Source organism: Eriocheir sinensis, chromosome 7 (assembly GCF_024679095.1).
Source record: "Eriocheir sinensis breed Jianghai 21 chromosome 7, ASM2467909v1, whole genome shotgun sequence".
NCBI classification, from domain to species: Eukaryota; Metazoa; Arthropoda; class Malacostraca; order Decapoda; family Varunidae; genus Eriocheir; species Eriocheir sinensis.
In genome coordinates this window covers 2,355,473-2,371,671 of record NC_066515.1, presented here as the reverse complement: position 1 = coordinate 2,371,671, position 16,199 = coordinate 2,355,473, and the positions used below count along the sequence as shown (strand labels likewise).

General features: G+C 43.1%; 1 protein-coding gene across 16 annotated transcripts in view; it reads left to right on the top strand.

Moving 5' to 3' along the window:
- Positions 1-5,262: 5,262 nt before the first annotated feature.
- The window catches only part of LOC126992266 (uncharacterized), a 73,431-nt gene continuing 62,494 nt past the window's right edge, over positions 5,263-16,199 (top strand). For all 16 annotated transcript variants that reach the window (XM_050851001.1, XM_050851009.1, XM_050850961.1 and 13 more), the window contains exon 1: positions 5,263-5,602. The gene's annotated coding sequence lies outside the window, so the exon portion shown is untranslated. The remainder of the gene's footprint in view (positions 5,603-16,199) is intronic.

The following is a 16,199-nucleotide window of genomic DNA, read 5'->3' as shown; positions in this document are numbered from 1 at the left end:
CCTTGTATGTCGGTAAATGTGATAAATGAGATAATCTACACCCCTTGTATGTCGGTAAATGTGATAAATGAGATAACCTACACCCCTGGTATGTCGGTAAATGTGATAAATGAGATAACCTGCATCCCTTGTATGTCGGTAAATGTGATAAATGAGATAACCTACACCCCTTGTATGTCGGTAAATATGATAAATGAGATAACCTACACCCCTTGTATGTCGGTAAATGTGATAAATGAGATAACTTGCACCCCTTGTATGTCGGTAAATGTGATAAATGAGATAACCTACACCCCATGTATGTCGGTAAATGTGATAAATGAGATAACCTACACCCCTTGTATGTCGGTAAATGTGATAAATGAGATAACCTGCACCCCTTGTATGTCGGTAAATGTGATAAATGAGATAACCTACACCCCTTGTATGTCGGTAAATGTGATAAATGAGATAACCTGCACCCCTTGTATGTCAGTAAATGTGATAAATGAGATAATCTTCACCCCTTGTATGTCGGTAAATGTGATAAATGAGATAACCTACACCCCTGAATTGCATCTCGGTAAATGTGATAAATGAGATAAACTGCACCCCTTGTATATCGGTAAATGTGATAAATGAGATAACCTATACACCCCTTGTATGACGGTATATGTGATAAATGAGATAACCTGCACCCCTTGTATGTCGGTATATGTGATAAATGAGATAACATACACCCCTTGTATGTTGGTAAATGTGATAAATGAGATAACCTACACCCCTTGTATGTAGGTAAATGTGATAAATGAGATAACCTGCACCCCTTGTATGTCGGTATATGTGATAAATGAGGTAACCTACACCCCTTGTATGTAGGTAAATGTGATAAATGAGATAACCTGCACCCCTTGTATGTCGGTATATGTGATAAATGAGATAACCTACACACCTTGTATGTCGGTATATGTGATAAATGAGATAACCTGAACCCCTTGCATCTCGGTAAATGTGATAAATGAGGTACCCTACATCCCTTGTATGTCGGTAAATGTGATAAATGAGGTACCCTACACCCCTTGTATGTCGGTAAATGTGATAAATGAGGTACCCTACACCCCTTGTATGTCAGTAAATGTGATAAATGAGATAACCTACACCCCTTGTATGTCAGTAAATGTGATAAATGAGGTACCCTACACCCCTTGTATGTCGGTAAATGTGATAAATGAGGTACCCTACACCCCTTGTATGTCAGTAAATGTGATAAATGAGGTACCCTACACCCCTTGTATGTCAGTAAATGTGATAAATGAGGTACCCTACACCCCTTGTATGTCAGTAAATGTAATAAATGAGGTACCCTACATCCCTTGTATGTCAGTAATGGTGATAAATGAGGTAACTTTTTTTTTGTTTACATCTCAGCCTATAGCGCCGGTAGGCTTTCTTCAGGGGCCTGGTGGTCGGCCCAATCCCGTCATGGCGCAGGCAATTTTTATAGTTGCGCTAGTTATGCTTGGCTCATGCTGCCCCCTGGAACTCATTTTTGATTCGCTTGTACGTTTTTTTTTTAGAATCCGGGATGATAGGTGGTCTTCTGGACAGCCTGTGGGTAGTCTTAAGCCACACGGAGGTGACTAAAAAATCCCAGGTGGTAGCGTGGGGATTCGAATCGACATTGTCCATGGCGTGATGAATGCTGGCCCCGCACCCTAATCACTCAGCCACCGCCTACCCTTGTATGTCAGTAAATGTGAAAAATAAGATTATGGGTCCATGTCATTCTTGAAATTGGCCATTTTCCCACAAAAGCTGCCATGCTGTCTTGCCGCCATCTTGCCAGGACAAACTACGATATCAACACTGTGTTTGTAAACATCAGGTTCCGCGCATGCCCAGATCAGGATGGGATGTCTTAGGATACGTGGATGGTAGATGACACAACACTGGCTCACTTAAAATCAAAACCTTATTGCTTATGTTCTTCTTGTAACTAATTTATTTATGGAGCAATATATTTTATTCAGAAAGCTATTTAATCAGGAAGGATAGGAGATTAATGATCACTATCACTCGGTTTTTTTATAGAAAAGTAAAAAATATTTCCTAGATATCGATGATAAAATATTAAAGAGTTGAAAAATGTTTGTCAAAAACCTAAATCACCTTCATACAAAAGTTAAAACAGCGAACATAATTCCTTTTTCATACTTTCATAAAATGAATAAAAAGGGTAGACTTAAATAATTGGCTAAAATAGCTAGGAAGTTAAGATAACATATTTTCTTTACCATGTCCTATATACCAAAAGAAAGAGGAAAAATAAAGATATTTATAAACAAATAATAAAGTTATTACTTATTTGAAATAATTACTTAAAGAACGCATAAAATAAGTGTTTCTTGTAATTATTATTTAAAAAAACAATAGTATTTTTTAAAAGTTTTAATGATCGGATGATCGGAATGGGGATCGGAACAGCAGTACTTAAAAAATGATCGGATGATCGGAATCGGATCAGTTGCCTAAACTGATCGGATGATCGGGGATCGGAACAGTTAAAAAGTGATCGGTGCCCACCACTGAAATTTACTAATGCGATTATTGAGTCCAACATCCACATCGTTGATGTAAATAATGAAGAGCACTGGGCCAAGAACCGAGCCCTGAGGGACACCACTAGTGACCGGCGCCCACTCTGAGTTAAATCCGTCAATCACCACTCTTTGTTGTCTGTTGCTCAACCAATTCGCGATCCATTGGTGTACTTGACCGTCAATACCTATTTGCTTTAATTTGTAAAGTAATTTATGATGTGGGACTTTATCAAACGCTTTCTGGAAATCAAGATAGACTACGTCCAGTGATTTGGTTACGTCATAAACCGTGAAGAGGTCGTTATAAAAGGTTAATAGGTTTGATAGGCAGGATCTTTTGTCACGGAAGCCATGTTGTGAGTCCCCAATTAATGAGTGGCTTTCAAGGTAACTCACAATTTTGTCTTTAATTATGCTCTCAAGTAGCTTACCTACAACCGAAGTTAGACTAATGGGCCTGTAATTACCTGGTACTTTTTCCTTTCTTAAAAATCGGTGTCACGTTAGCCCTTTTTCAATCCGAAGGGACGATGCCTTGTCGCAAGAACATATTGAATACGGTTGAGAGGGAGGAGAGCATTTCGCTCTTTGTTTCTTTGAGTAGAGTAGGATATACTTTGTCAGGTCCAGGACTTTTATTTGTTTTAAGTGACTGGAGGGCTTTAAGGACTTCATCGGTTGTTATTTCAAAGTTAGGCAATGCATGCTCGGGATTTACATTAGGACTGGTGTTGGTGATAGTGGTGGGAGGACTGTTAGTATTAATTCCATAATGCCCAGAAGATAAACAAAGCCGTCCCAGCACTATTTCGACAACAGGCTTCGTGGTAACAGGTAGGTCGTTGATGAAACTCGCATATTTATCTTTATTATTGCAATGTGGGGTCCACGTGGACCCGGGGTTACCTTTGATGTAGCAAATAGGTTACGAGGAAACGAAGATGTAGAAATATTTATCACGCGATGTAAGAAAATTGTGGTGATGTATTGGGGTCCATTGTGTTGGTAGAAGGTTGGCGGACATTTTCATGTTGTGGTAAATGCAGTATGATTCTATTTAGGTTATTTTCTCTCCTTTTGCTTGAGATATTCTTCAGTGCAAGCATGTCACGAGCTAGATGTTATAGTGATGGTGAGCTGAGTAGCCTTATGAAGTCCTCCTGGTTCCCCCGTGAGCTGGAGGAGGCAGGAATAACGTCGGATGCCGAGTTGGAGGAAAACGAGGGGAGTGGTCGCCCCCCCCAATGCCACCACCCCAACTCAGCCTTCCCACCGCCAACAACAAGATACTGGTGATGCTTTCGGCTGTGAGGAACACCATATGCCTGTACTTTGACCTTCAGCCACCAGCTCCAGCAGAAGAGGAGGAGGAGGAAGGCCCTCGTAAGAACAAGAGGTGTGCTCTATGCCCCTATTCAAGGTCGCAGACGAAGGTCCGGAGTGTCTGTGGCATCTGCAAGAATCACACCTGTCCACGTCACATGACTATGTCGTGTGAGAGCCAAGACATTCTATAGGTGAGAATAGGTTTGGATAAGTTAGAGGTTACGTTTATAATATTTGTATATATTTTGTTTATTTTGCAATTGCACATTTTCATTTTTGCAGAACACACCTCTGATTGTTGCCTGTGGATATGCTAGCTGTCGGTGGTTTGTAGAGAGGAAGACACCAACTTCCAGGATTTCCATGTCCCGACGCCCATCGAGCTACACTTAATTATTTTTATATATTCTTTTTACCAAATTATCGTTTTTGTAGTAAATTTTCACAAATAATATATTTTAAATTTTTATAACAATAATAAAGTACATTTTGCTTCAAACATAGTTTCAGTCTATTCCTAACATCATATTCTTAATATTGAATAGCATTAACTCTACAGGATACAGGTATGCATATGTTATTTTGGTGATTTACAGAGGGGTCCGGTTGGGTTACCTACAGAGCCACCGCTAAACAGGGTTACCTTTCTAAGGTTTGGGGTGACATGGGATGGAGCACTTTTAGGGAAGGATTAGTGAAGGCAACCTTGAGATATAAAGTGAGACTGGAGCGAATGGAGGATACAAGATTAGCAAGAAAAGTATACTTGTGGAATATAAGAGATGGCAAATGGGCGAATAAATGTGGGCGACTGCGATGATAGACAGGAATGTTGCGCTAAGTAGGTGGGTGTACCGACCCCTTGAAGATAGGCAGAATGTGTTTGAATGGAGAATAACAAACAGAAATGGAGAGGGGTTTGAGTGGGATGTAAGAAAGTGGAAGAATGTGACAGATATGGCAGTTAAAGATGAGGGATTGAGCAGGTGGAAGAATGAGATGAAAAGAAAGGAAACCCTTGACTGGTACAGGGAGAAAGAGGCCCCAAAGTGTGAGGTGTGGTATGAGGGAAGCCTGGGAGGTGATCTTCTTTTCCGTGCTAGAGCGCAGTGTCTGGATGTGAATACAAGGAACTATAGATGGTCTGAGTCCCGCAGCAAGTTGTGCCAGATGTGTGACAGGGGTGTGGACGAGACTGTGCAGCATGTAGTGGAGAGACGAGTGGACGAGTGAATGAGGCGATGAAAGGGTTCCTGGAGAGCATGTGGCGTGCAAGATGTAGGCAATGACACCTTGCCCCGAGTAGCTGAACACCGATTCTCTGTATGTTTTGTTTTTTTCTTATTGTCCAGGGGGAGGTACCGCCCCCTCCCTTGTTGTGCTTTCCTTCCTACCATTGTATCTTTTTAGTTTCATGGTGCTACCTACACATGTATTAATAGTTGTATAATCACACTCTGTCCTGCCTGGGGGTTGGGATGGCATGTTCCTCCCTTCTCCCTTGTTGTTTACCTGCAACAATAAACTATCAATCAATCATTTCACAGGAGCTGCCGATACAAAGGCCTGGCCGGGAGAAATCTCAAGCCACCTGTGACATCAAGATCAAGACCACGGGCGGGCAGAGAGAACAGACGTGTGTGTGAGCGGCTCCGAGATTGTTTAGGAACTCCGTCTGCCCTGCTGCAGTGTTGTTGGTGAGCACCTTACAGCTTCTGCAGGGACGGGTGTGGATGACTGTGGTGTGTGTGGGAAGGGAGTGACGGACAACGGTGTGTGTTGTGAGAGGTGACGACTGCAATTTCCCCATTTGACCCTCCCGACGCTGACGCCCCCAACCCCATTATTCCCCACACAAACAGACGCCAACTACACGACACATTTATTGACATCATAAATACATTTCCTCTCTCACAAACAGTACTCCAGCCAACACGAACACATACTGTAACACGCCCCGCTGGCCACGGTGGCCCTCTGACCACAGCACACACACTCGACCTTTTTCTCACCAACAACATTCTTAACATAACAAACACTCAGGTTGTTCCAGGACTTAGTGACCATGACATTCTTCTTCTTCTTCTTCTTCTTCTTTTGACCTGTAACGCTTTGTATCGCTTCTTAGGTCCTCCTCCTCTCGTTCCTCCCTTCTTATTCACACAACTTTCTTTTCAGCATTATGTAATTTTCTAATCTGAAATAAAGCCACTTATATTCACTTATACGGACATTTGTGCCCTTTTTTCCCAGCACTGCGCGAGGAACACTTTTGCCAACTTTACCATTCTTCTTTCCGTTTCCTTTTTGTCTCCATACAGCCCCAACACCGTGCAGATCGCCCCGTTTTCCTCCTCTAGTCTCCTAGCCCACTCCTCTCTGCCTATTACCATCACTACTCCTGCCACCAACTCCCCTCTCTGCCGCTCATAGTTGCTGCATTCCACTATTAGGTGTTCTACTGTTTCCATCTGCCCCGTCCTACAGCTACAGTCCTGGTTTCCCCCGTCCCTGTTCCTGCCGTTTACCTCCAGGGTTCCTGTTCTTGCATTAAACAATAGTTTGCTTCCCCAGTCTCCTACATGCCAGTGTACTCCTCTGGTTTCTGTTTCCTGCTGTACCATTTTAGCGTTGACTTGCCACTCATTCCTTCCTGCCATTTGACTTGTCCGTTCCTTTCTACTGCCTTCTTCACATCCCTGATCTCCATTTCATTCCACTCTTCCCTCAGGTGTTCTCTCCTTTTCCACCTCTCTAACTCTTTCCCCCAGGTGGACTTGTTTCCACTTTCTTGCAGTATTTTCTTTGCCCATCTCTCCTCACTACTCTTTTCAATTTTCTTAAGGAAGCCTAACTTGCCCTTTACAATTCTTTCCTTGAATGTACTCCATCCCATATCTCCTCTGACGGCCTCTACCGCTGTGCTCCTAGGGGCTCCTAATCCCCACCGGCCTACTGTGTTCTGAACCTTTTCTAGCTGTGCGATGTCCCCTTCTCTGTAGTGCGTTATCTCTGATCCATAGAGGCAATATGGTACACCTACTCCTTTCCACAGACTTCGCCCTACATCATATTTGTTTACTACTCTATTGCCTCCATTTATTATCATCCCTGACATCCTCCTTGCCTTCCCTTCATTCACTTTCCTCTGTTTCTCCCCTCCTATGCCTTCCTTGCTAACCTCCATTCCTAAGTACATATATTTATCGACTACCTCCAGCACGTTTCCTAGTACCCATTGGTTACTGCCTCCACTACCAAACTCCATAACCTTACATTTTCTTTCACTAAATTTCAGGTCCCACTCCCTCCCATATGCCTGAGCTATGTGCAGGATCTCCTCCACCTCCTCTTTCCTCTCCGTCATCAACACTACATCATCAGCGTAAGCCAGGCACCCTAACTTCTCTCCTCCTATCTCTACTCCTTTCCCGGCTTTCCTAATTCTCACTATCAGCTCCTCGAGGTACATGTTGAAAAGCGTCGGGGACATCACACAGCCTTGTCTGACTCCTACATTATTTTCTAACCACCTAGTAGTGACGTCTCCTAACGTGAACTGCACCTCATTTCCCTCATATAGGCTCTGTATTATATTTACTATCTTGTCATCTACACCTACATGTCCTAGCAGTCTAATGAGCTTTTCTCTGTTCACTGTGTCGTACGCCTTTTCAAGATCTATGAATACTAGGTATAACTCCTTCTTCTTCAACTTGTTCCTTTCAATAATCTCTTTTAAGGTAAATATATTTTCCAGCCCTCCTCTGCCTTTCCTAAATCCACTCTGTTCCTCTCCAAGCATCTTTTGCATCTCTATCCAGTTCTTAAGCTTTTCGTTTATTACTATTCCAAACACCTTTGCCATGGTGTTCATGATAGCTATTGGCCTATAATTTCCTATCTCTGCTTTATCCTTTCCCCCTCCTTTGTGTATCAGAGTTACCCTGCTCTTTTTCCAGTCCTGTGGTACCTCCCCTTCCTCCAGAACCTCCTTGCAGATATTATTGACGCTGACCTCCGACCGATTAGACATAAACAGAGACCCAGACAGATTTTCCTTTTTTCAAGGGCTGACTCAGACATGATCAAACAAGACCTAACTGCCTTCAGCACTGACTTTTTTGCGACTGACCCACACAAAAGACTCCCTTCCACCAACTGGAACAACCTGAAACACACCATACACGCCTCAATGAACAGACACATACCACAAAATACACTTTCTAGTAGGTACACACTCCCCTGGTTTTCCAGGGATCTACGCAGACAACATCGCAAGAAACAAAGACTCTACAGACGCGCGCAGACTTACAACACAACAGATAATTGGACCGCCTACAAAAACCACCAAAAGACATTTGCCAAAAACATAAAAGTAGCGGAACGCAAACACATAGCAACTTATCCTGCAGACAATGTAAGAAATAACAAAAGAAACTTTTTCAGGTTCTTTAAGACGCTCAAACATGACACTAACACAATTACATCACTTAAAGACAACACTAACACATTAGTAATCAGCCCACAACACAAAGCACAAATACTCAACACACAGTTCCAATCGGTGCACACACAAGAACACAACCTGACACCAAACATGCCACACAGCCCTTTCCCCCCGATACCCCCCCTTGACATCACGACTAACGGAATACAGAAATTACTAGAAGGACTCGACACAACCAAATCCACTGGCCCCGACAACATTCCCGCCTTCATCCCTAAATCCTTTGCCCCCATCCTTCAGGCCATATTCACCCAATCACTATCATCCACCTCATTACCCTCTGACTGGCTTTTGGCAAATATTAATCCTTTATTCAAGACAGGTGACCGGACTGACCCAGCCAATTATCGCCCCATCTAACTAACATCGATTCCATGTAAAATTTTTGAACACATAATACACAAACACATAATGAATCACCTTGACACAAACAACATCCTTACCAACTCGCAACACGGCTTTCGACCTAAACGCTCATGTGAATCGCAACTCATTACTACATATCACGACATTACGTGGCTACTTGACCGACGTGACATTAAACAAGTTGACACTATTGTTTTAGATTTTGCCAAAGCCTTCGACAAAGTTCCGCACAAAAGACTGACATTAAAATTGAAATACTACGGTATTTCAGGACCTATTCTTCACTGGATCACTGCATTTCTTACTAACAGGACTCAACGTGTTTGTATCACCATGTGATATATCTTTTATTAACGTATTTAAACTCTGGGAATTGTATTGCGCATTCTGTATGTCTCTTGTGTGTGGAGAAGCTTACCACGTCAGGTGTCGGGGTGAACCGCTCAGTTCACGAGCAGCCGCCCAGGATTCAGGTGGTGTGTGTTTCACAGCGGAGTTCACCCCGAGCGGACCAGGTGGGTGGGCCACCGGGTGGCCTACACGGTTGTTATGCAATTGTACCTATAAGGTAGAAACTTACAAGAGGAGCCAGTGTTGTGAGTAGTATATCCATGCAGTGTTTGTTCCTAGTGTTAATTATTAATTGTTTAATATTGTACCAACTTTACAATGTAATTTCCCCACTTAATCCTGTGTTACTGACTGTTATGAACGTTCTCCCCTGGGCACTTATTATCGATTTACTGTGTTGTGATTTGGGTTAATAATAGCTCTATGGTTTGCCAGTTAGCCCTGTGCATTTAATCCTGTGTTGCTGATTGTTATTAACGATATCCCCTGGGCATTTATTATCCATTTGTGGTGTTGTGATTCGGATTAATAATAGCTATGGTTTGACTCTTAGTTCTATGCGTATATGTATTTGTGGTATTTGTGTATCTTAAGTCGCTGATTGCAGATCAAAGCCTGTTTGGGAACATTATACAGACTACGGGACCCTGGCGTTTGTTCTACCCTCGTTACATTGTTGTTCTTGACGGATCTTCATCTGACACTGTCCCTGTTTCTTCAGGTGTCCCACAAGGCACCGTTCTAGGTCCCCTCCTTTTCCTCCTGTACATTAACGATCTTTCACTGTGAACGCCTAACTCTTCCACTAGACTATTTGCCGACGATAGTTTACTGTTTAGAGCAGTAAAGACTACTGACCACTGCAGACTACTACAAAACGACTTGGACGCCCTCGAGCGGTGGGAGCGCACCTGGCAGATGCACTTCCGACCAGACAAATGCAAACTATTAAGATTCACCAGAGCGCACAACCTCATCCATCACACCTACACTCTCCACAATTCAGATTTAGAATCAGTTCACACACACTCATACTTTCCACGCACCATACGTGACTGGAACAACCTCCCTCATCAGATTTTAGACTGCGATACAATAGACTCATTCAGAAAACAAATACACAATCACTTGTCACCACAACACACCAACACTAACAATTACACTTGATTCACTTCCCTCCCCTGCACACCCGGCTCCCCCGTCCCCCCAACAGCCAACAACTATGCGTGTTATGCACCTTTACGGGTGCCCTGCGCATCATGTATCCAGACCCAGATCCAGTGCAATGTGTGGTCTCACGGGCCATAGTGTTAGCCTTGCCCATTCCCTACCCGTCCCCATCCCCATACACGGGACTGGAGGCCATAGTGTTAGCCTTGCCCATTCCCTACCCGTCCCCATTCCCATACACGGGACTGGCCATAGTGTTAGCCTTGCCCATTCCCAACCCGTCCCCATCCCCATACACGGGACTGGTGGCCATAGTGTTAGCCTTGCCCATTCCCAACCCATCCCCATCCCCATACACGGGACTGGCGGCCATAGTGTTAGCCTTGCCCATTCCCAACCCGTCCCCATCCCCATACACGGGACTGGTGGCCATAGTGTTAGCCTTGCCCATTCCCTACCCGTCCCCATCCCCATACACGGGACTGGTGGCCATAGTGTTAGCCTTGCCCATTCCCTACCCGTCCCCATCCCCATACACGGGACTGGGGTATGGACAAGCCGCCCTGTCACCTTCCCATCCCCGGGACAGGTATGAGGGACCGATCCGCAGGTCATAATAATGTTGGCAGCACTTTCAAATCAATAATTACAGAAAACAAAATAAATAATATATTTTTTACACACCATTGTATTCATATACATTATATATCATAAAACAAAACAATAGCGTTGTTGATCTACAAGAAAATAACAAGTAACGCGGGTAAGTTAATTTATGAGACAGGTTGGTAGCCATGACTCGTCACACGCCTGGGCAGCCACATAGGGGTTGCCAGGTCGTGTTATTTATGGCATTTTTGTCTTAAATCAAGGTGGTCGCCAAGAAATGCTATTTTTTATGGTATATATGTTAAGTATTCCCATAATAATGCCATATTTAGTCCTCAGTCTGCTGTCTTTTGCCATTCTTGGGGACAATTATAAATGAACATTCAGGAATAACTGTACGTTTACAGTCAAATGGAAACACCAGAGTCTTTACAAACTAAAAAATATATATTAACTTTAGCAAAGTTTGCAATATAATATCAGTCATACAAATATTCTGATACTTTTCAATATATGTCCTTCTATAATAACAAATAGAACACTACTTACTCATGAAATATACGAAGGAAAGGCCGAAGATGTCCTGCACTCTACCCCGTGGAGTCAACACTTTTCCCACCCCATCCGCACCCTCACGGGGTGGCGTAAAGCAACCCCAGCCACATGGGGAGGCTTTACACTACGGTATATGGCCAAGAGAAAGGGATGGGCAGGGAACGGGAATGGGGTAGATTAATACTGCAGCTGTCAGCAAAGGAGGACAGGACCGTATAGATGGAAGCCAACCTGAGGACAAGGCTGCCCAGACTGACAATGTGCGGACCCCCAAGGGCCAGCTGGAGGACAAGGCACCCCAGATTGCGGGGTTCACCCCTAATAGACTTCTAGAAATACTGCAAGCAACGGTTTGACTGTACATTCCTAGCAGAGTGGCCCGTGACTGCCTATAGTCCCTTGGAAATCTAAACCACCGGCTGAGCTGGTCAGGAGGCGTCACAATGTGTGGGTTCATTATAAGGCAATGCGACAGTCATGGGGTAGGATCTCAGATGTTGTCCAGATAGCCTTGTCCTCCTTTCTAGATGTAAACTACGAGTATAGAAGCTATTCCCATCAGTCCCAGAAAGTCTATGATTCCCACCTGATCTCTAACCTAAAGGCTAAGCCTAAGTTGTTTCATGCTTACATCCGTAATAAGAAAATGGAACGACCCACTATAGGACCTCTTAAACAACCCTTGGGTGAAATTTGTTCTTCCAACCCAGAAATGGCAGATTTGTTTACTAAGGCATTCTCTTCTGTATATTCTACCAGTGCCCCTGAAAATCCAGTAGAGCACCAGCACTTTGAAGGTAACTTGAGTAACTTAGTTATTAATTTGTCTGATGTCGCCAATACACTGCGTGATCTAAATCCTTCCAGCAATATGGGGCCTGATGGTATCCACCCTTGCTTGCTCAAACACTGCTCCTCATCCCTTTCATACCCCCTTCTCTGGCTCTTCCATCAGTCAGTCCAAACTGGTGAACTCCCATCAGTCTGGAAGTCTTCCCAAGTAGTCCCCATCTTTAAGAAAGGTGTGTGTTCTTCCCCTCTTAATTACAGACCAATAAGTCTCACTTCAGTATCCTGCAAGTGTCTCGAGTGTATTATTGTGAACAATCTTTCCTCATGGATAATAACTTATCAGATTCTAATCAGCTTGGCTTCCGTAAGGCTCACTCAGTTGATGATCAACTCCTTTTAACATACGATAACACCACCTGCTGGCTTGATCAGAGGCATATGGTCGACCTAATACTATTTGACTTTAGTAAAGTGTTTGACCTTGTTAACCCCTTCAACACGACGACGCATATACTGCGTCCTTGCGTGCCCCGTACCATATCCGAGGACGCACATACTGCATCCTGGCTCACTTTGGCCAATAGAAGAGTTATTTTATCCTTATATTTATGCTTACATCTCAAAATTATCAATTAATTTATGCTTCTTTATGTGCACCATTTAATTCTGCATGTTTTCATAATACATGATGATTATGTTGAGTTTATGGCTGAAAACTTGTTATATTCAATAGTGACATTTGAAATTTGGCGTGCATGGCGATCCTGGACACGGCGCGGGGCGCTGTTTTCGCCCAGCTGTAGTGAAGGGGTTAATCATAACATTATGATCAGCAAGCTCTCCCACATCCGTATAGGGCAGTGTTATTCACTAATTTTTGCAAGAGAGCCACTTTGGTTAAACACATTGATTTAGAGAGCCACAGCTACTGCAAGTTGGCGTAACTCAACTAATTAAATTAAGTAGTACTGGGCTGCAAGTGCAATATAGTAAATGAGAAAAATTTGACATGGTAATATTAGCCTACATGTCTTGTTATTAATAGCAAAATAAAGACCACACTTACCTAATGCTGTGATGAGCGGAAGTGTGCTAGCTGCTGCTTAACTCTTGTCATGGAATACTTGTAGTTTGTCACTGCAATCCTTGTAAGACAATCCAGATGTGCATTGGTCAGTTTGTTTCTCTGTTTTTTCTTCACAATGTTCATTGTTGAAAATGTTGATTCACATGTGTATGTACTCACAAAAAAGGACATCACCTTTTGCACACACTGCTTCAAAGATGGATAGTCTGTGTCAGGGACCAAGTTCCAGAAGTGGTAGACATCTGCTTTGTGCTTAGCATTCAGGGCTTTAAGGGTGTCATTTGTTTGCAGCTCAACAATCTCACATTCCACTGCAGCACGATCAGGGCAAAGATCTGTGATAACTGAGGTCAGGGATGACACTGGTACAAGGAAGGGGTTTTCAATGAATCTAAAAAAATCCCTGTACTCCATTGCATCCTGAAATCTTGATTGAAATTCCTCCTTCAACTCCCTCAGTACTTCCTCAAATGCATCATAGCTGAAACATTGCAAATATTCTGGATCATTTGTGATGGTTGTTCTGAGCCTTGGAAAGTGAACAAATTGTCTGTCTGGTATGAATAGTGTTGTGATCTTGTTTTGGAATGCAGTGACTACACGTAGCATACTACCTGGATGTTTATTTTGCCCCTGCAACTGTAGATTCAGTGAATTCAGATGACAAGTGATATCAGTCAAAAGAGCCAACTTCATTATCCATTCAGGATTCTCCAATTCTGGCTGGCTTTTTCCTTTACTTTTGAGGAACTCACAGATTTGAGGGAGGAGACTAGAAAATCGTTCAAGTACTCTGCCACGAGACAACCATCTCACCTCGTTATGCAGCACTAAATCACCATATTCTGTTTCATACTCCTCCAACAGTTCGCGAAACTGGCGGTGATTTAGTGCTCGTGAAACAATAAAATTGACCACTCGCACAACCACCTGCATCACATTTTGCAACTCACAATTTTTTAGTTTTGCCACAATTGCTTCCTGGTGTATGATACAATGAAAACTGGCAAAGTTGGGTATCTCCTCTTCCTCATCAAACCCACAACTCCCTTCTCCTTTCCTTTCATGTTAGGAGCACCGTCAGTGCACACAGATGCTAGATTTGACCAGTTCAGGTTATTCTCATGGAAAAAGAATAGAAGAGCTTTTAATATATCATCTCCTCTCGTTTGGCCCTGCAGTGGTAACAAACACAATAGTTCCTCCCGAAAAGAGTCTTCTTTCGGAAACCTGACCCATACACACACTTGAGCAACATCACACAGATCTGTGCTTTCATCCAATGCAATGCTAAAGCATGGTGCAGCTGATAAATCTGCAATCAACTGGCCCCGAATGTCCTTACCAAGTTCTTCTACCCTCCTCATTACTGTTGTGTCTGATAGCTGTAGTCCTCTAATTTGTTTTATGATTTCATCTTTGTTATTAAAGTCAGCGTACATTATTTCAGACGAGGCCAAGAAACACTCTTTAACTATCTCTGCGTCTGTAAAGGCCTTCTTATGCTTAGCCAAGATCCATGCAATTTCAAATGACGCCTCTGTCAATTTCTCAGCAGCAGAGGTCGATCTGTGAATCAGTTTTTGCTGTCCTACAGTCAAGGTAGTAAGTTGCTCAATTTTATTTTTTCTCAAGCTACTCCCAGGCGGGTACGTCTTATTGAAATTTGGATGTGTTGTTTTGAGATGACGTTCTAAATTTCCACGTTTGAAACCAGAGCACACCTTTTGACAGATCAAACATAGTGAATTTATGTCATGAGGTACGAAGGCAAACTCTTCCGTCCATTTTTCTTGAAATTTTCTATGTTCATCTTGAATCGCTCGTCCCTTTCTCTTTTTGGTTACCTGTCCCTCACAGTCTCCTTGTTGACCACTCGATTCTCCTTCATACTCCTTCTCTACTGGTCGGGTCTGGGATGGTTGTTCATCACATTTGCGTTTTTGTTTAACCACAAATCGATCCATCATAACGGACACTACTTGACTGCACTTGGTTTCAAGTAAAACTAGCCCATCGCAGCTACCTTCCACAAGCAGCAACAGTTAAGCCCTTACTTTCATATATGTTGCCGCAGTCTCAAATATCTGTTGCCTAATTTCAAACACAAATCTCCAGGAGTAAGAGTAGCATATACGTCCAGTCTCCCGAAGGTTTAACTCAACTGATTCGGGAGACCACCGGCTGTGACCTAGAGAGCTAGACGTGTCGCTGATGTTTCCCGTATTAGACACGTATGATTTCGCGCGGCCTAGAACTACGTAGACGTGTCGCTGATCAGTTTTCCCGTAGTAGACACGTATGATTTCTGTACGACTAGGGCAGGGATGTTAGAATGTTATCGCTTACTGTGACTTTGTCTTCCATCTCACCTCATGAAAATATATATCTTTCTTGATAAATTATTAAATTATTTTTCTATGTATTTTTTTTATTAATTAATTTATATATTTTTCGAGAGCCGTGAATTGAGTCATTGCGAGCCGCCAGCGGCTCGCGAGCCGCGCAATGAATACCACTGGTATAGGGGATCCCTTACTCTCTTGGATACGTGGGTTTCTGAACGGAAGAGTAATGAGGGTTGTGGTTGGGGGTTCTGAGAGTGATTCTACGCATGTAACTAGTGGAGTTCCCCAAGGGTCTGTCCTTGGACCAACCTTTTTTCTCATTTATATTTACTTTGTGGCTCACAGTCTGACCTGTAAATACAAAATTTTCGCTGATCTGAAAATATACCAAAAGATAAATAAGACTACGCCTTCTCTTACATTGTTAGACATTGCTTCTGTGCAGAGAGATGTAGACCTACTGGTGTCACGTGCGGAATCGTGGGGGCTCAGGCTCACCTCAGACA